Genomic DNA, 15,779 nt, shown 5'->3' with positions numbered 1-15,779 from the left:
TACGAATGTTGTCACAGGGCAGAGGAATGTGTGTCCAGCTCCACTAATTAGTTATGATTAATCTACATGAATAAAACAATAGATGCTGCAATAAGAATATTATACGTTCAACAGCAGATTATGTTGCTCCTGACGTCAAAGTGTTCTCTATGTTGATTAACTACGAATATGAATTAACGTTTGAAGCGTAAGTTTATTTCTAGACTTGCAGTCGTAAATTATCTTCAGCTGTTTTGAGTGACTGAAGATTGAAATTAATGCTAAAATATTTTTATGAAGTGGTCTAATTGATTGGTGAGTCAACTTCATTCATTCTTCTTGTTCCCAGATGTCTGGACGAAGAGTTAGATATACTGTAAGTTTGTTTTACTGACACTTGAGTTTTCAATGAATATCAAAATGTATAATCGCACCAGGACTAATTCAGATGGTAGATATAGTGACCGAAAGGGCTTGATTTTAAAAGCGTGCAAAGATTTCATCTGCAAAGAGGGCCTCCAGACATGTAAAATTAAATAATTTATATTACAGTACTGTATAATAATATTATTATTATTAGGCCTGTTATTGTACATAACTAGAATGAAAGCTTTGAGCTAATATGTCACAATATAAGATCTAAAAATTGATTTGAACAGCAATAGCAAGGTTGAAATCCTTAAAAACTTTTGCATGCCAATAAAGTTTTCCACCATTCATGTGAAATGGCTGCAGCTATCAGGAACTGGTGATTATTCACATAAAGGAAATCAGCCACGTGACTTGCCTGAAATTAATTGGATTTTGAGCGATGGAAAGTTGTCCTCCCACAGTATGAAATATTCTAAATAAGGATTTTCGGCTAACGAGCACTTTCTGAGTTTATTGGATCAACGGTTAAATGCTTATGAGAAAAAAAAACTGTTCCCTTTTCGAAATTCCGGTTTTCTTGTCTAATCCGGAATCACTGAACTGTGATGAAATATACAAATTTGAAGCAAAACTGATTTACATAGTCTACAGTATACAAAAGGATTCGGATCAAATATTTGTGTTGAGCCCAAAACAGTCTACTGTTCTTTCGAATTCTTGAAATGCAACACAAAATGCGAATTAGGCCACAGTCACGCAGTTCCTTTACTATCTAAGCTCGGTATAATAATAATATCTATTTGATTATCGGGCATTGACAACCTGGTACTCAATTCCTCACTGACACCTCACCAACAAATAGAATTAATCCCTCATTTAAACAAACTGTAGTAAAGTTCATCCTACTCGTTATGACGTCTGATAGATAAATATGATGATTTGGTAGCCAGAATTTATTCCCCTGTTCGAGTATGTTATATAAACAGCTTGTAAAATTTGTGAGGGACTTCGAGCACATATTTAAAAGAAATATATACAACTCTAATTCCCTTAAAAACAGAAAATCTTCAGTTCCGTCCCGTAGCTAAAGAGCTTGGCCATCCGATTTGCCCCCTCGAATAATTTACATTATACTTCAAATATAACAAAATGCGATTTACAATCTTGTACTGTAGTTCCCTCTTTTAGCTCGATAAAATAATTGTATTGATTTGAATATTAAATATTAACCACGAGTAATTCATTATTTCACTCAACAAACCTGCAAACATCATTAATCAAATATTTAGAAAAGTTTTAATATTAATCCTACTCTTCATGACGTCGCAGAGATTTTTTTTTTAGATAAAAAATAATCGTTTGGTAATTAGAATGTTTCCTTCTGATGAAATATGTTATTAAAATATCTTATAAGTGACTTTATATATTTTGAAGATTTATATATATATAAATCTTCAAAATATATACTCGCTATATACTGTATCTTGAGGTCCGTCACCAATAGCTAGAACGTTTAAGCGACTTTATGGAAATTCAGGCAGGTTAAGTTGATATTCCAGTCCTCTGATTGGCTGTATCTTCTCAGCTGTGATTGGTTGTTGCATTTGTTTACAAATCCACACATACAGATCTGACATCGTAGCCATAACCTAGTTAATTATTTCTTTAGAAATTACTCATTTATTCAGCTTACGCAACTGAACGAGATACATTATCTATTTTATAACTAAATTGATAATATTTCAGATTTGATTTTATAAAGTTTGTAATTTCTGAGTAATGATTTATCTACAATAAGTATAGGCATTTTTACCTCTACCCAGTGCATTCATTCATAAAATTATTATATGACGTCACATACAACCACCAATCACAGCAGAGAATGAATCAGCCAATGAGACGTTAGATATTTCCCGCTAAGGAAATATTAGGTGCTAGGGTTCTACTGGATTATGGGCTGCTGGTGGCTAACGAGTAAAAAAAAAAAAAATAGAATACGCAGTTAAGTTACTTCACTATAAGCTCGATATACAATGATAGCTGACTCAAACCAGCAAACACAAGCATAGAAAGATATTCCTAGGCTATTCTTGATGACGTCACAAGACGTACTTTTCTGAGTAAAAATAACGATATAAATAATCAGACTAATCATTCTGTTAAAACATCTTATAATGGACTGTCTTTAGATAATTTGAAGAATATATCTTTTCTAATTCCATTAAAAACAAATTATCTTTACACCTGTCCGTCTTATTGAAATACAGGCAGTTTCTCTCCTGGGGGCAAATTCATGTCCTCTGATTGGTCAAATTTTCCACAGTTTTGATTGGTGGTTTCCGTAAGTTACTACAGCTTAACACACATACGCATATATACATAGGTGATTTTAGCCAAATACATTGAGAGTTATAAATTGAATAAATACGTCGTATCTTTCGGATATGACGTATTTATTCCATTTGTTATTTTATTAAGAAATTAATAAATTTTTAAACTTCGTTCACATACAACAAAAGTTTAAATTTATGAATTTATTTGATAGATTAATAGATATTTTACCACTAACCAATACAACTGTATGACGTCATATGCAACCATTTCCCGTTAAAAATGCACAAGGTGAGAAGGTTCCTCTACCTTGTGGGCTGCTGTTGACAAACAAAAATCCATACCAAATATTTCGTTCGAATAAATGCTCTAGAGAGGCTATTTTCATCATATTATTCTTTCTATTTACATTTTATTACATACAATATGATATTTAGGATCCATTTGTAAGGAATTGTTTTGAGTTTGCTTCAATAAAAGTTGCAAATATTTAGTCATATGTTTGTCTGAAACATGTAAACGTTGAATTACATTTGAAATGTAACAAAACATAATAATAATAATAATAATAATGATAATGTCACTCACTACTCACTAAATCCCGTCCGGAATTCTCCGGGTTGGGTCCTGCATCTGATATCGCCATTCTGTACAATCTGTAAAATTCATCCTACTCATTATGACGTCACAGAAACGTATTATCACCGAATAGATAGATGATTTATTTGGTTGGTAATCAGAAATTATCTCGCTAATAAAATATGTTATAGAATGTCTTATAAGGAGGGACTGTTTCTAAATATGTTTTAAGAAACTATATCCAATTCGATAAGGAGTTAAGAAATCTTCCGGCTCCATTAGCTAAAGCGGTTCAAAGTTGATTTTACTGAAATTCGGACAGGTTTCTTCAACAGCCATTTACAAATTCCCGGAACTCACCTGGCGAAATATTCTAGTTCTCTGATTGGCTGTAACTTCCTCAAATGTGATTGGTAGTTGTGTTTACTCATTATAGCCTCACAGACGCACGCACGCACATTTATCACCGTAGCCAGAACACAGTCAAGTATGCCTTCAAATATGACGTATATATTCACCTTATACACTTCAACAAGATCTATTATATATTTATTATTCAATTAATAAACATTCTAAGTTTATTTTCATAAAAATAATAAGTTTTTAATTACAAATTTATCTGTTATAACTATAGAGTTTTGGTCCCTAAAAAGTTTTTTCATTCATAAAAATATGATTTGTATGATGACACATACACCCACCAATCAGAGCTGAGAAAGAATCAGCCAATAAGACACTAGATATTTCCTGCTAAAATGCGTAAGGTGAGGGAGTTCCTTCAGCTTATGGTGTGCTGTTGGCAAAAAAGTTGAATTCGCGCTTTGCATTTTGCTCAAACGCTCTAGCTAAAGGGTGATGGTTGTTTAATTAAATTTAATTAAAACACTCTATAGCTAAGGTTATTTTTTTCCGCCTAGTTCATTTTTGTACATAAATGGTGGTATTTAAATAGCCTAAAAAGAATATTTTCTTATTTTATACATCTATCTTTTAGATACCATTCAAATGTTTATCAATTACCTATCTTCCTTTTAGTAATCACACTTTTCTTTTAAGAGTGAGAAATCTAAATATGACTTCTTATGTAATTTTCAATACCATCATTATTTGTAGCCTATCATAGTCATTAGGCCTATCATTATCAATTTTAATGCAATGTGAGGTTAGGTTGAGAATTTTCAGTTGATATTGATCTATTTTATATATATAAAAAAAACCCAATCAAGTCAGAAGTCTATCAAGAATTCATAATAAATAGCAATGTATAGACATGAATTTCTTATATATATATTTTTTTATGAACATTATCAAAACAATGGCTTAATACAGAATAGGCCTACAGAAGAAGTGGTCTTATCAGAGGAAAAATTAATCTTCGGAACTTTATTTTTCCATGGCTGAATGCCATTAAGAATATGCCACTTGTTTTCTTCTCACTTTCCTTTATAAACTGGAATAATTGAACTGTTAAGACCTAAAAACAGAATCAGCAAAATTGATTGTTGAATAGACAGGCCTACTTGTAAAATTTTCAATCTTTAACACTCGATTTCTTAGTCTAACCTAACCTAACAGAGTGCACATCTCTTCAATGAACTATTGAATGCCAAATAGGTTGTAAACTCATTTCCTAATATGTCGGGATAGAGTTACATGTGTAGGCCTAATTGCTGATCAGGGACAAAAACTTTTTCTTGAGAACGTCCAATCACACTGTAGCGTAATGTCATGATAAGCTCAGTCACTCTCATAACGTTTGATTTTCACAGATTAATGAATTTGAGATTTATAGGCTAGTGTTGGGGTCTGTGAGGCTATTTACAGCAAAGGTGACCAGACGTCCATTATTTAACGGAATTGTTCCATATCTATGACATTTGTCCCGTGTTGACCCTACCCAGGAGGCCTTTTGTGACATATTTTCAATATTTGAAAAAAAAAAAAATACATTATAGCCTACTAATGCAATTGTACTTACAATATTCCTCAAAGATGCAAAACTGCTTGATTACAATATTGTCATGCTTTGCCACATGTAATGAAAAGCTGCTTATGATGAAATCCACAATGAACACACTTTAGAACGAAAGAAGCCACTAAAGTCGGTCCAGGACAATCTGGACCCGGCTGAGAAGGACTTCATGCTGCATGAGCAACTTTACGTAAGTAGTGTAGCTATATTGTTCAACTACCTCTGCAATTTAGGTGTCCATTGTTTAAATTTTCAAAATCTAGTCACCTTGGTGCTGATCATATGCTCCTTACTTATTGAATACTTAAATGCAACAGGTTTTTTCTTTGTCATCTGCATTTTTCAATTTATGAATTTAGGCTATATAACCTGGTTGGGACCTGAAAGATCATTCAGTGGCCAAGTACAAATGGGCAAGTGAGGAAACCTTCAACTACACCTTGTCTGCGAGTTAAGTACAGTGCAGTATGTTAGCATAGAATCTAGGCGAGTAGTGTTTTTATCATGATGATAAAATATGATTACAATCATATTTTGCTAGTCACAGAACACTTCTCTTGTAACAAAATTAATAAGATATTTTGGAGCAAGCAGTTTACAAACAAAACAACAAACTAATCTTGTTGATGGTAAATATATTAACCATTTTTTCTTATATTTCTCCCCCATTGACCTTTGTCCCTACAAAAAGGTTCTGCGAACAATACCTTATTGGTTTGCCACTAGTGAAATGTAGGTTAGACTTGACAAATGATCCATTGTGGTGTTGATAGTCAGTGGGTCCACAGGCAATCCAATAAGCCACATCATCAGCAAAGAAAACAAGCCACAACCCTGGATCCTTTGCTACCTTGTAATTTGCTTCAACTTTTGTAAAGATTACTTACACTACCATCACCATAGTCCACTAAACTGTCATCTGCTGCAATTATTTCAACACTTGTGCTGTTTATTTCTATTTCAGCACATTTGCTATATAACCCAGCTTGTAGCACTTCGTCACATTTTGATTCTGACCTGGAATCAGTATATCATGTGAAATTTGTGTGAAGAAGTCAGCTTTGCAATTTTGGCCAGTAAATCCGAGGTCAACTCGTTTATTTTTAGCTAGTTTTTACTTTTGGACACCACTTAACTGAAGATGTTTCATCTCGGATTTTGTTTTCTGATTCTGCATGAATGATAAACCTGTGGTGGCCCTTCCCTTGATGCCCCAAGTACATGCATATTTTGCTTAATGATTGATCAGCCCTGGATATAAAGCAAGAGCAGCCGGGGTGGTGGGTGGGGTGGCAAAGGAGCACTGCACATACCTCTCAAGTAATACCTACAAGTGTACACCACATTAGATGAATTGAGGCCACTAACTCTCAACAAAGGCCGGGGACATTTTATATTTGGGAATATTTGGTCATCATCTCTACATGGTACCATACTGGAGTCTTTTGTCACAAGCATATTCTAAAAGGCCCCCATTTATGGTCCTCTTTACCAGACACCTCTCTATAGATTGGATTTATGGATATGGACCATATAGCTTGGGAGCTGGGGCCTGTGAGATATCTAGGGTAAAACCCTAGAGTTTTCTTTTTACAGCATCTACCAAGGAACTTCCCCTAATTTTGGGGGACAGACAACAAAAAAAAAAACAAAAAAAGGAGACGTTCCTTCTCTTCGCTCCTCCCAGTCTGAGATGAAAGTTAGAAAAGGTTGGGCAGCAAGATGGAAGCCAAAAAAAATAAAAGCGATAAACGGAGAGATCTAAAGCAAGAACAGCTCAGGGACGAAGTAACTTTGCAAAGACCTTTAGTAATGCCCTCGGTGAACTGATGGCACTAAATCCTTATAGGGACACTATACTTTCTACCATTTACTCTATTCGTTCTTTTGATTATCGATCCCTCACTGTAGTTACTCATTCTTTACCTCCCAATTTCAGTTCTATTCACTAATTTTCAATATTAAACTTACCCGATAATCATGTAGCTGTCAACTCCGTTGCCCGACAGAATTCTATGGAGGGATACGCCAGCTATCACAATACTAGAAGGGGGTGTACTCACCAGCGCCACCTGTGGCCAGGTACTATAGTACTTCTTGTTGACACCTCCTCAATTTTTCCTCTGTCGTGCTTCCGGCAAGACGTTCTGGGATACACTTATGTTCTTGGAGTATTTTCACGATTTTGGTGAAGTATTTCTCTTTGATTTCGGCTGTCGCTTTACTGGAACCTTCTATATTAGCTTAGTTAGCTTTTGGAATTAATTTGAAAATTATGGTGACGAAGAGAGTATGAACTCTCTTTCACCTTTAAATGGCCGACCCTTCCCTTAGACGGAAGTGTTGGTGTCTAAGAGAGTATAGACTCTCTTTCTTAATTTTGCTTAACAAAAGTTATAGATTTATTTTATATCTCTCCGCCTCTTATAGGCCTCTTCGATTAACTTCCTTTTATTATAAACTTATTAAAATTAATTTTTATATTTGTTTATATTCGACCTTCCTAATAGTAGGCGGTCTTTTCTTGGTACCGAAGTTAATTAACATTGAGCCCGTCATTTCGGTTTTACCTGTTAACATATTATGCTATTTCCGCCACAGAGTTTGAAAGATTTTCTTTGATAGTCTCGTACTGTTTTCAAAGTTGAACTAACGTTTTGTTTTGTCTCTGCAGTTGTTGACGTTCAGAACGTTCAACTTGCGCTCTATCGTTACGATAGAGAAAGAATTTTCACAGTTTCACATTGCAGTAAGAGTAACCGTGTCTAGCGTTTTGTTCATTCTTTCTTAACTTAATGGTTTTAATCCTAATAAAGGAACTTTTCATTTTGGGAAATATTTCAGTTTTTTCCTTTAACAATAATATGTTTTAACGATATATATGATTGGGCTCTTCTCTCAGGTTCTAAGTCAAGAGAGAGAGAGAGAGAGAGAGAGATAGAGACGGAGGGAGAAAGAGGAGGATAAACGTTTCATTCAAGCGAGTAACGTTGTTATCGTTTTTGCTCTTCTCCCTAGTCTCTTTAGGGGAAGAAGGTAAACGTTTCTAGAGTGATCTAGTGTTTAGTCTCTTTCCAGCCACTGAATTATTTATCTTTCATTAGATTTTTCTGTTACATTGTAATTCTGTTTTCGCAATTACTAACTTTTGAGAAAGGATAGAATTGCGTGTTTCAGGTACAAACCACTTAAAGTTTCGAGTTCAGTGAAATAAGTGCAAACAGAAAATCAAAGTGATAAGTGATTAGCGCAAAGTGTGTCAGTGTTGTGCGTGAGGGTACTTCTGTGCGCGCCAGTCGTCCTCCCAGTCCGGGACCTCTTGCAAGCTCCCAAGCCCAGGGGAGAAGCAATGTCGAAGGGCATAAGGGTTCAGCAGGCCTTGATCGGCGCACAGAAGTATCCTCGGTGGTTGTGGGCGTGTCTTACCGAGACCGTCACTCCCACCCGCAGACGATTGAGCCCTTATTTTGCTCGTCTGCAGAAGTAATTTAGGGGAGAAAACGCTGGTCTCAGGTCTCAAGACCTCTTAAACGTAAAGTCCAGACATATGCCAGACGTACGAAGTTAGAGTTCAACAACCCGGATGCAGTCATTGGGTTAGCTCTGACTCTCCTCAGTCATCAGTTGAATGCACTCCGCCTAAGAGGAGTAAGGTTCTGCCGCAACAGATCTCTGCTGTTAAGGCTTTACCTCAGCAGACCTTAGTGTCTGCCGACCCCAAGTTGACTCTACTGCAGTCCATGCAGTCACAACTTTCGGTCTTGATGCGTGAGTGTCGGGCTGAGAGTGTTGCGCCTCCGCCTCCGCCTACACTCCCTCCGCCTGCGCTCGCTCCGCCTGATCGCAGTACCACCTGCCAGGCGTACGATGTTGAGCCACGTTCTGAGTTTGCTGTTCCCAGTGGTGTTCAGCCTCCGCCTTCTTTAAGGCAACCTTTACAATGGGATCAGGAGGATTATACCTCTCTTCCTCCGCCTCCACTTGCTGCTCCACCAGTGATGCAACACTCGGTTGAGGTACAACAACCTCTCCCGTCCTTGAGTCAGTCTCCTCAGCTCTCGCTGCAGCGAGCTCAACCCTCCACAAGGCAAGCACCACTACACCTTAGCCTTGCGCCTCAGGAGCCTCAGCTTGCGAGTCATTTACCTTGTTCTGCGCAGCCTCTACCTCATCGCGCTCCGCTCACACCACAGGAACAGGAACTTGCTACTCCGCTTCCGCCAACCGCTCAGCAAGCGCAACCCTTGGGTTCAGCCACTCATGCCAGGAGTCAGCCTCCTCCACCCATGCGCCTACCTTCTGCTACTTCCTTTGATCAGCCTTTGCAGACTGAGCCTCAGGTGTTCCCTCAACAGAGTCTTGAAGAGGAAACCACAACTATTGTTGTTCCAGCTCGTTCTGACTCTGCTGTTCAGCATTCCTTACCTCCATTTTCAAACCTTATGATAATGGAGGTTATTTGTATTACTTATAAAAATATATTTGTATTCCTTGCAATATATTTTTAACAATATCGCAGAATATGGCAAAAAATATGAATCATGAGTTATGAATGTAAGGTAAATATTATGTTGATATTTAAACCCCATGCAAGCATGCATAAAGCACTCTAGCACTGGTCATGGAATTTCTGAGAAATGTTAAACGCCATGCACACGCTCTGCTTACCTTACAGCATGCTCTACATACAGCATGCTCTGCTTACAGCATGCTCTGCATACTACATGCTCTGCATACAGCATGCTCTGCATTCAGCATGCTCTGCATACAACATGCTCTACATACAGCATGCTCTGCATACAGCATGCTCTGCATACAACATGCTCTGCATACAGCATGCTCTGCATTCAGCATGCTCTGCATACAACATGCTCTGCATACAGCATGCTCTGCATTCAGCATGCTCTGCATACAACATGCTCTACATACAGCATGCTCTGCATACAGCATACTCTGCATACAACATGCTCTGCATACCTTACCGCATGTTTCTCAGTCACACATCTTTGGTTGTTGCCAACTCACTAGACTGTCAAGCAGTTTCATAACGTTGCCTTCTAGTCTGCTGCTTTTGCACCAGTGAACCCTCACTGAGAGAACTTAGCTTTTCTAGGATATGGTCCCTGTAGATGAGAAAGTTCTTTTCTCCCTCCTTCTGATATTCCCTTGAGGACTCTGTCATTTGGAGGGAGCCTTTAGCTGCATAGCCTCTTATGGACTTTTATTTAAGCATAACATGCTTCCAGGGAAGGTAATGGTTCCACTTCAGTCGCTAATCCCGTCTGTTACCACACCTGCTCCCATAGACCTTGAGCTGTGTTGCAAGACATGCAGTCCAAGCTTAGTCCTTGTTAGAGGATTTTTTGTTTACGGAGTCAATGTGTCACGGGGAAGACGTTCAACAACCAACAGAAGTGACTTGTTGTGACGCAGTGCGGCAACCTCAGCAACCCGATAAGGAGTTGTCTGTACGAACCAGACAGTCTAGACAGATTCGGGTTGTCACTGTACTTCCTCGCTTGCCCATGATTGACAGTTCACAGACAGTGCAGCAGTACCATGATCTTGTGTCCGGCTCCGTCAGACGACTGGCTTTTAAGAGCTCCCACAAGTCGTCGCTGTCTGGAGATTTTCAAATGGACTATGGATCTGACCAAGGAACTGGGCCTCCTGGTCAATTTTGAGGAGTCTCAGCTCGTCCCATCCCAGACCATTGTCTCCTTGGGTATGGATCTTCAGAGTCGAGCTTTTCGGACTTTTCCGTCGGCCCCAAGGATCTTCCAAGCCCTAGAATGCATCCAGAGCATGCTGAGAAGGAACCGATGCTCAGTCAGGTAGTGGATGAGTCTAACAGGGACACTTTCATCGCTGGCCCTGTTCATCGTGTTAGGGAGACTCCACCTCCCCCCCCTTCAGTATCATCTAGTTGCTCACTGGATAAAGGACATGACGCTAGAGACGGTCTCGGTTCCTGTTTCCGAAGAGAGGAGGTCTTCTCTCGCGTGGTGTAAGAACAGCTTTCTTCTCAAGGAAGTCTATTTGGCTGTTCAGAAACACGACCGCCGTCTCCTCTCGGACGCATCAGACACGGGCTGGGGTGCGACTTTGGACGGACAAGAATGCTCGGGAACATGGAATCAGGAGCAAAGGACACTTCACATCAATTGCAAGGAGTTGTTGGCGGTTATTCTGGCCTTGATAAACTTCAAGTCCCTCCAGCTTAACAAAGTGGTGGAGGTGGACTCTGACAACACCACAGCCCTGGCTTACATCTTCAAGCAGGGAGGGACTCTTTCGTGGAAGTTGTTCTAGATCGCAAGGGACCTACTCATCTGGTCTAAAGATCGAAAGCTAACTGGTAACGAGGTTCATTCAGGGCGGTATGAATGTCATGGCAGATCACCTCAGACGGAAGGGTCAGGTCATCCCCACAGAGTGGACCCTTCTCAAGAATATTTGCAGCAGACTTTGGGCCCTGTGGGGTCAGCCAACCATAGATCTGTTCACTACCTCGATAACCTAAAGACTCCTGTTGTATTGTTCTCCGATTCCAGACCCAGCAGCAGTTCACGTGGATGCTTTTCTGCTGGATTGGTTCCATCTCGACCTGTATGCATTCCCGCCGTTCAAGATTGTCAACAGGGTACTTCAGAAGTTCTCCTCTCACAAAGGGACACGGCTGACGTTGTTTGGCTCCGCTCTGGCCCGCGAGAGAATGGTTCTTAGAGGTACTGCAATGGCTGGTCGACATTCCCAGGACTCTTCCTCTAGGAGTGAACCTTCTAAGTCTACCTCACGTAAAGAAGGTACACCCAATCCTCCACGCTCTTCGTCTGACTGCCTTCAGACTTTCGAAAGACTCTCAAGAGCTAGGGGCTTTTCGAAGGAGGCAGCCAGAGCGATTGCCAAAGCAAGGAGAACATCCACTCTCAGAATCTATCAGTCTCAAGGGGAAGTCTTCCGTAGCTGGTACAAGACCAATGCAGTTTCCTCAACCAGTACCACTGTAACCCAGATTGCTGACTTCCTGTTATATCTAAGGAAAGTAAGATCCCTTTCAGCTCCTACGATCAAGGGTTACAGAAGTATGTTGGCAGCGGTTTTCCGCCACAGAGGCTTGGATCTTTCCACCAACAAAGATCTACAGGACCTCCCTAGGTCTTTTGAGACCTCAAAGGAACGTCGGTTGTCCACTCCAGGCTGGAATCTAGACGTGGTCCTAAGGTTCCTTATGTCATCAAGATTTGAACCTCTCCAATCAGCCTCTTTTTAGGACCTCACATTAAAAACTCTTTTCCTCGTGTGCTTGACAACAGCTAAAAGAGTAAGTGAGATCCACTCCTTCAGCAGGATCATTGTTTTCACATCTGAAACGGCTACATGTTCCTTGCAGCTCGGTTTTTGCTAAACGAGCTTCCTTCACGTCCTTGGCCTAAGTCGTTCGAGATCCCAAGCCTGTCCAACTTGGTGGGGAATGATCTGAAGAGAGTACTTTGCCCAGTTAGAGCTCTTAGGTACTATCTAAAAAGGTCTTAACCTTTACAAGGACAATCAGAAGCCTTATAGTGTGCTATCAAGAAACCTTCTTTTCCAAGTTCTAAGAACTCAGTTTCTTACTATTCAGGCTTCTGATTAGAGAAACACATTCTCATCTGAAGGAAGAAGACCTTGCTTTGCTGAAGGTAAGGACACATGAAGTGGGAGCTGTGGCTACTTCAGTGGCCTTCAAACAGAGCCATTCTCTGCAGAGTGTTATGGATGCAACCTATTGGAGAAGCAAGTCAGTGTTCGCATCATTCTATCTCAAAGATGTCCAGTCTCTTTACGAGTACTGCTACACCCTGGGACCATTCGTAACAACGAATGCAGTAGTAGGCGAGGGCTCAGCCACTACATTCCCATAACCTTTTAACCTTTCTCTTGAATACTTTTTATGGGTTGTACGGTCGGCTAAGAAGCCTTCCACATCCTTGTTGATTTGGCGGGTGGTCAATTCTTTCTTGAGAAGCGCCGAGGTTAAAGGTTGTGATGAGGTCCTTTAGTATGGGTTGCAGCCCTGTATACTTTAGCACCTTTGAGTTGATTCAGCCTCCCAAGAGGAACGCTGCGCTCAGTAAGGAAGACGATCTTATTAAAGGCAGAGTAACGGTTCAAGTCGACTTCCTTACCAGGTACTTATTATTTCATTGTTATTGTGGATAACTGATTATATGAAATACGGGATACTTAGCTATCCTTTAGTCTTGTACACTGGTTTTTTCACCCACCCCCCTGGGTGTGAATCAGCTACATGATTATCGGGTAAGTTTAATATTGAAAAATTTTATTTTTATTAGTAAAATAAATTTTTGAATATACTTACCCGATAATCATGATTTAATCGACCCTCCCTTCCTCCCCATAGAGAACCAGTGGACCGAGGAAAAATTGAGGAGGTGTCAACAAGAAGTACTATAGTACCTGGCCACAGGTGGCGCTGGTGAGTACACCCCCTTCTAGTATTGTGATAGCTGGCGTATCCCTCCATAGAATTCTGTCGGGCAACGGAGTTGACAGCTACATGATTATCGGGTAAGTATATTCAAAAATTTATTTTACTAATAAAAATAACATATTTTCACTAAGAAACAAAAACACAAAGGTTAGATATCACTATGGAAGAAAGGAATCAGGAACAGAGGTATAGAAGGCTAACTAATGGGTGCAGATAGGTTCCAAGGGAATGGTGCAAAGAATCTTCAGTAGTTTATATAGTACATGTGAGTTGTACTAAAAAGCAGTATCCATTAAGAGTTTTCAAGCCCTTGTGCTCCATCTCTTAAAATCTTTCATTATTAACCATGTCACTCTCCTTCCCCTTCATTTTTATTTCTTATCTTTACAACATATCACTATCATTAAAGAGTAGTTTTAATGAGATAACTGAAGCCCATGAATTGTTACCCATTCAATGCCTAGGTTCAACTGGGGAAAAAACCAGCAGTTGTTTGATGAAAAATAAGTTAAAAGTAGTTGAACAGCAAAGAGGGAACAAAGGTACAGTAGAAGACCAAAGAGTGAGTGTTGTTAGGGGACAAAGGGACATTACAAAGGCCCTTCTACAGTGCACCATGTGAGGTACACTGACAGTAGTAATTCCTCAATGGAGCTGAGGCTCATGGAAGTTGCCAAAGGATTTATCCTAAGAGGAACAGAAAATTGCTAGCCAGAAAAAAATTACATTTGTGCCGCTATTTGGGGCAAGGAGGCAATTCTACACGGGCTTCTGGAGGAAAACCTTGCAGTTGTAATATGAAGAGAGCAGGAACAAAGGTCAACCAGGCTGAAAAGTAGATGCAACTAGGGCACAAGGGATACTGCAAAGACCCTTTAGTAATGCCTACAGTGCACCAGACTACAATAATGAAGTATGGGGAAAACATTAGAATGTCTGATCTATGACACTGTGCTTGAAAGTTCTGGAAATAAAACCTTAAAAAGTGTTTTTCAAAAGGAAAGCATTATAAAGTTTAGGCGAAAGGTCAAGCATTGTGATCGATGTCATTCAGCCCCATCATAAATATTTAATTGAAAAAAAAATTAACCCTTTTACCCCCAATGGACGTACTGGTACGTTTCACAAAACTCATCCCTTTACCCCCATGGACGTACCAGTACGTCCTTGCAAAAAACTGCTACTTACATTTTTTTGCATATTTTTGATAATTTTATAAGAAACTTCAGGCATTTTCCAAAAGAATGAGACCAACCTGACCTCTCTATGACGAAAATTAAGGTTGTTAGAGCAATTTAAAAAAAATATACTGCAAAATGTGCTTGAAAAAAAAACACACTTGGGGGTTAAGGGTTAGAAAGTTCCAAATAGCTTGAGGGTAAAAGGGTTAATATGATTAAAAATAGTATTCTAAAATCCTCATTCTATCACAACTGCATACCATTCACAAATAAAACAGATAATTAGAATATAGACCTCATATAGATACCAAAGAAAGCATCATCAACATCAAGATTTCAGCAATTGATTCACCACCGAGATACAATTTCCAATGCTAATTTACACATTTTGAGCAGTACAGCTGAATGTGTTCAACTGACAGTCATATGTCAAAAATGCATGTGGAAAACACGCACCGATGATTTCTGCCCCAGAACCAACCTTAGGAATGTTACTGATGCCGACGAGCGTGCCTTCAGTCCTTTTGGGTTTGGGGATGAAGGTGGAGTCACAACTGGGATCACCTCACCAACTCCCTTTAACACAAGGAGAAGAGTTTCCAACCTCCGATGGGGTGTGGCGATCTATGGGGAAACCTGTGCGGGGGAACTCCACACACTACCAGAACATGATAAACCCACCAACGCCGATCGGAGGCCTCATTGCATACTTCTCAGGGAGTGAGCCAGGATCGTACGCACACAAGACGAGGTAGCAATCGCATTCAAAATGGGGAAAGAAAGAGGTAAAAGACTTTGCAGTATCTTTTCTGGCGTTGCCAATACACACCGGAGAAGGTTTAGCTCTCTTCTTCTCCTTTAAAGCATTATG

Source organism: Palaemon carinicauda, chromosome 16 (assembly GCF_036898095.1).
Source record: "Palaemon carinicauda isolate YSFRI2023 chromosome 16, ASM3689809v2, whole genome shotgun sequence".
Classification (NCBI taxonomy): Eukaryota; Metazoa; Arthropoda; class Malacostraca; order Decapoda; family Palaemonidae; genus Palaemon; species Palaemon carinicauda.
This window is presented reverse-complemented; position numbering follows the sequence as displayed.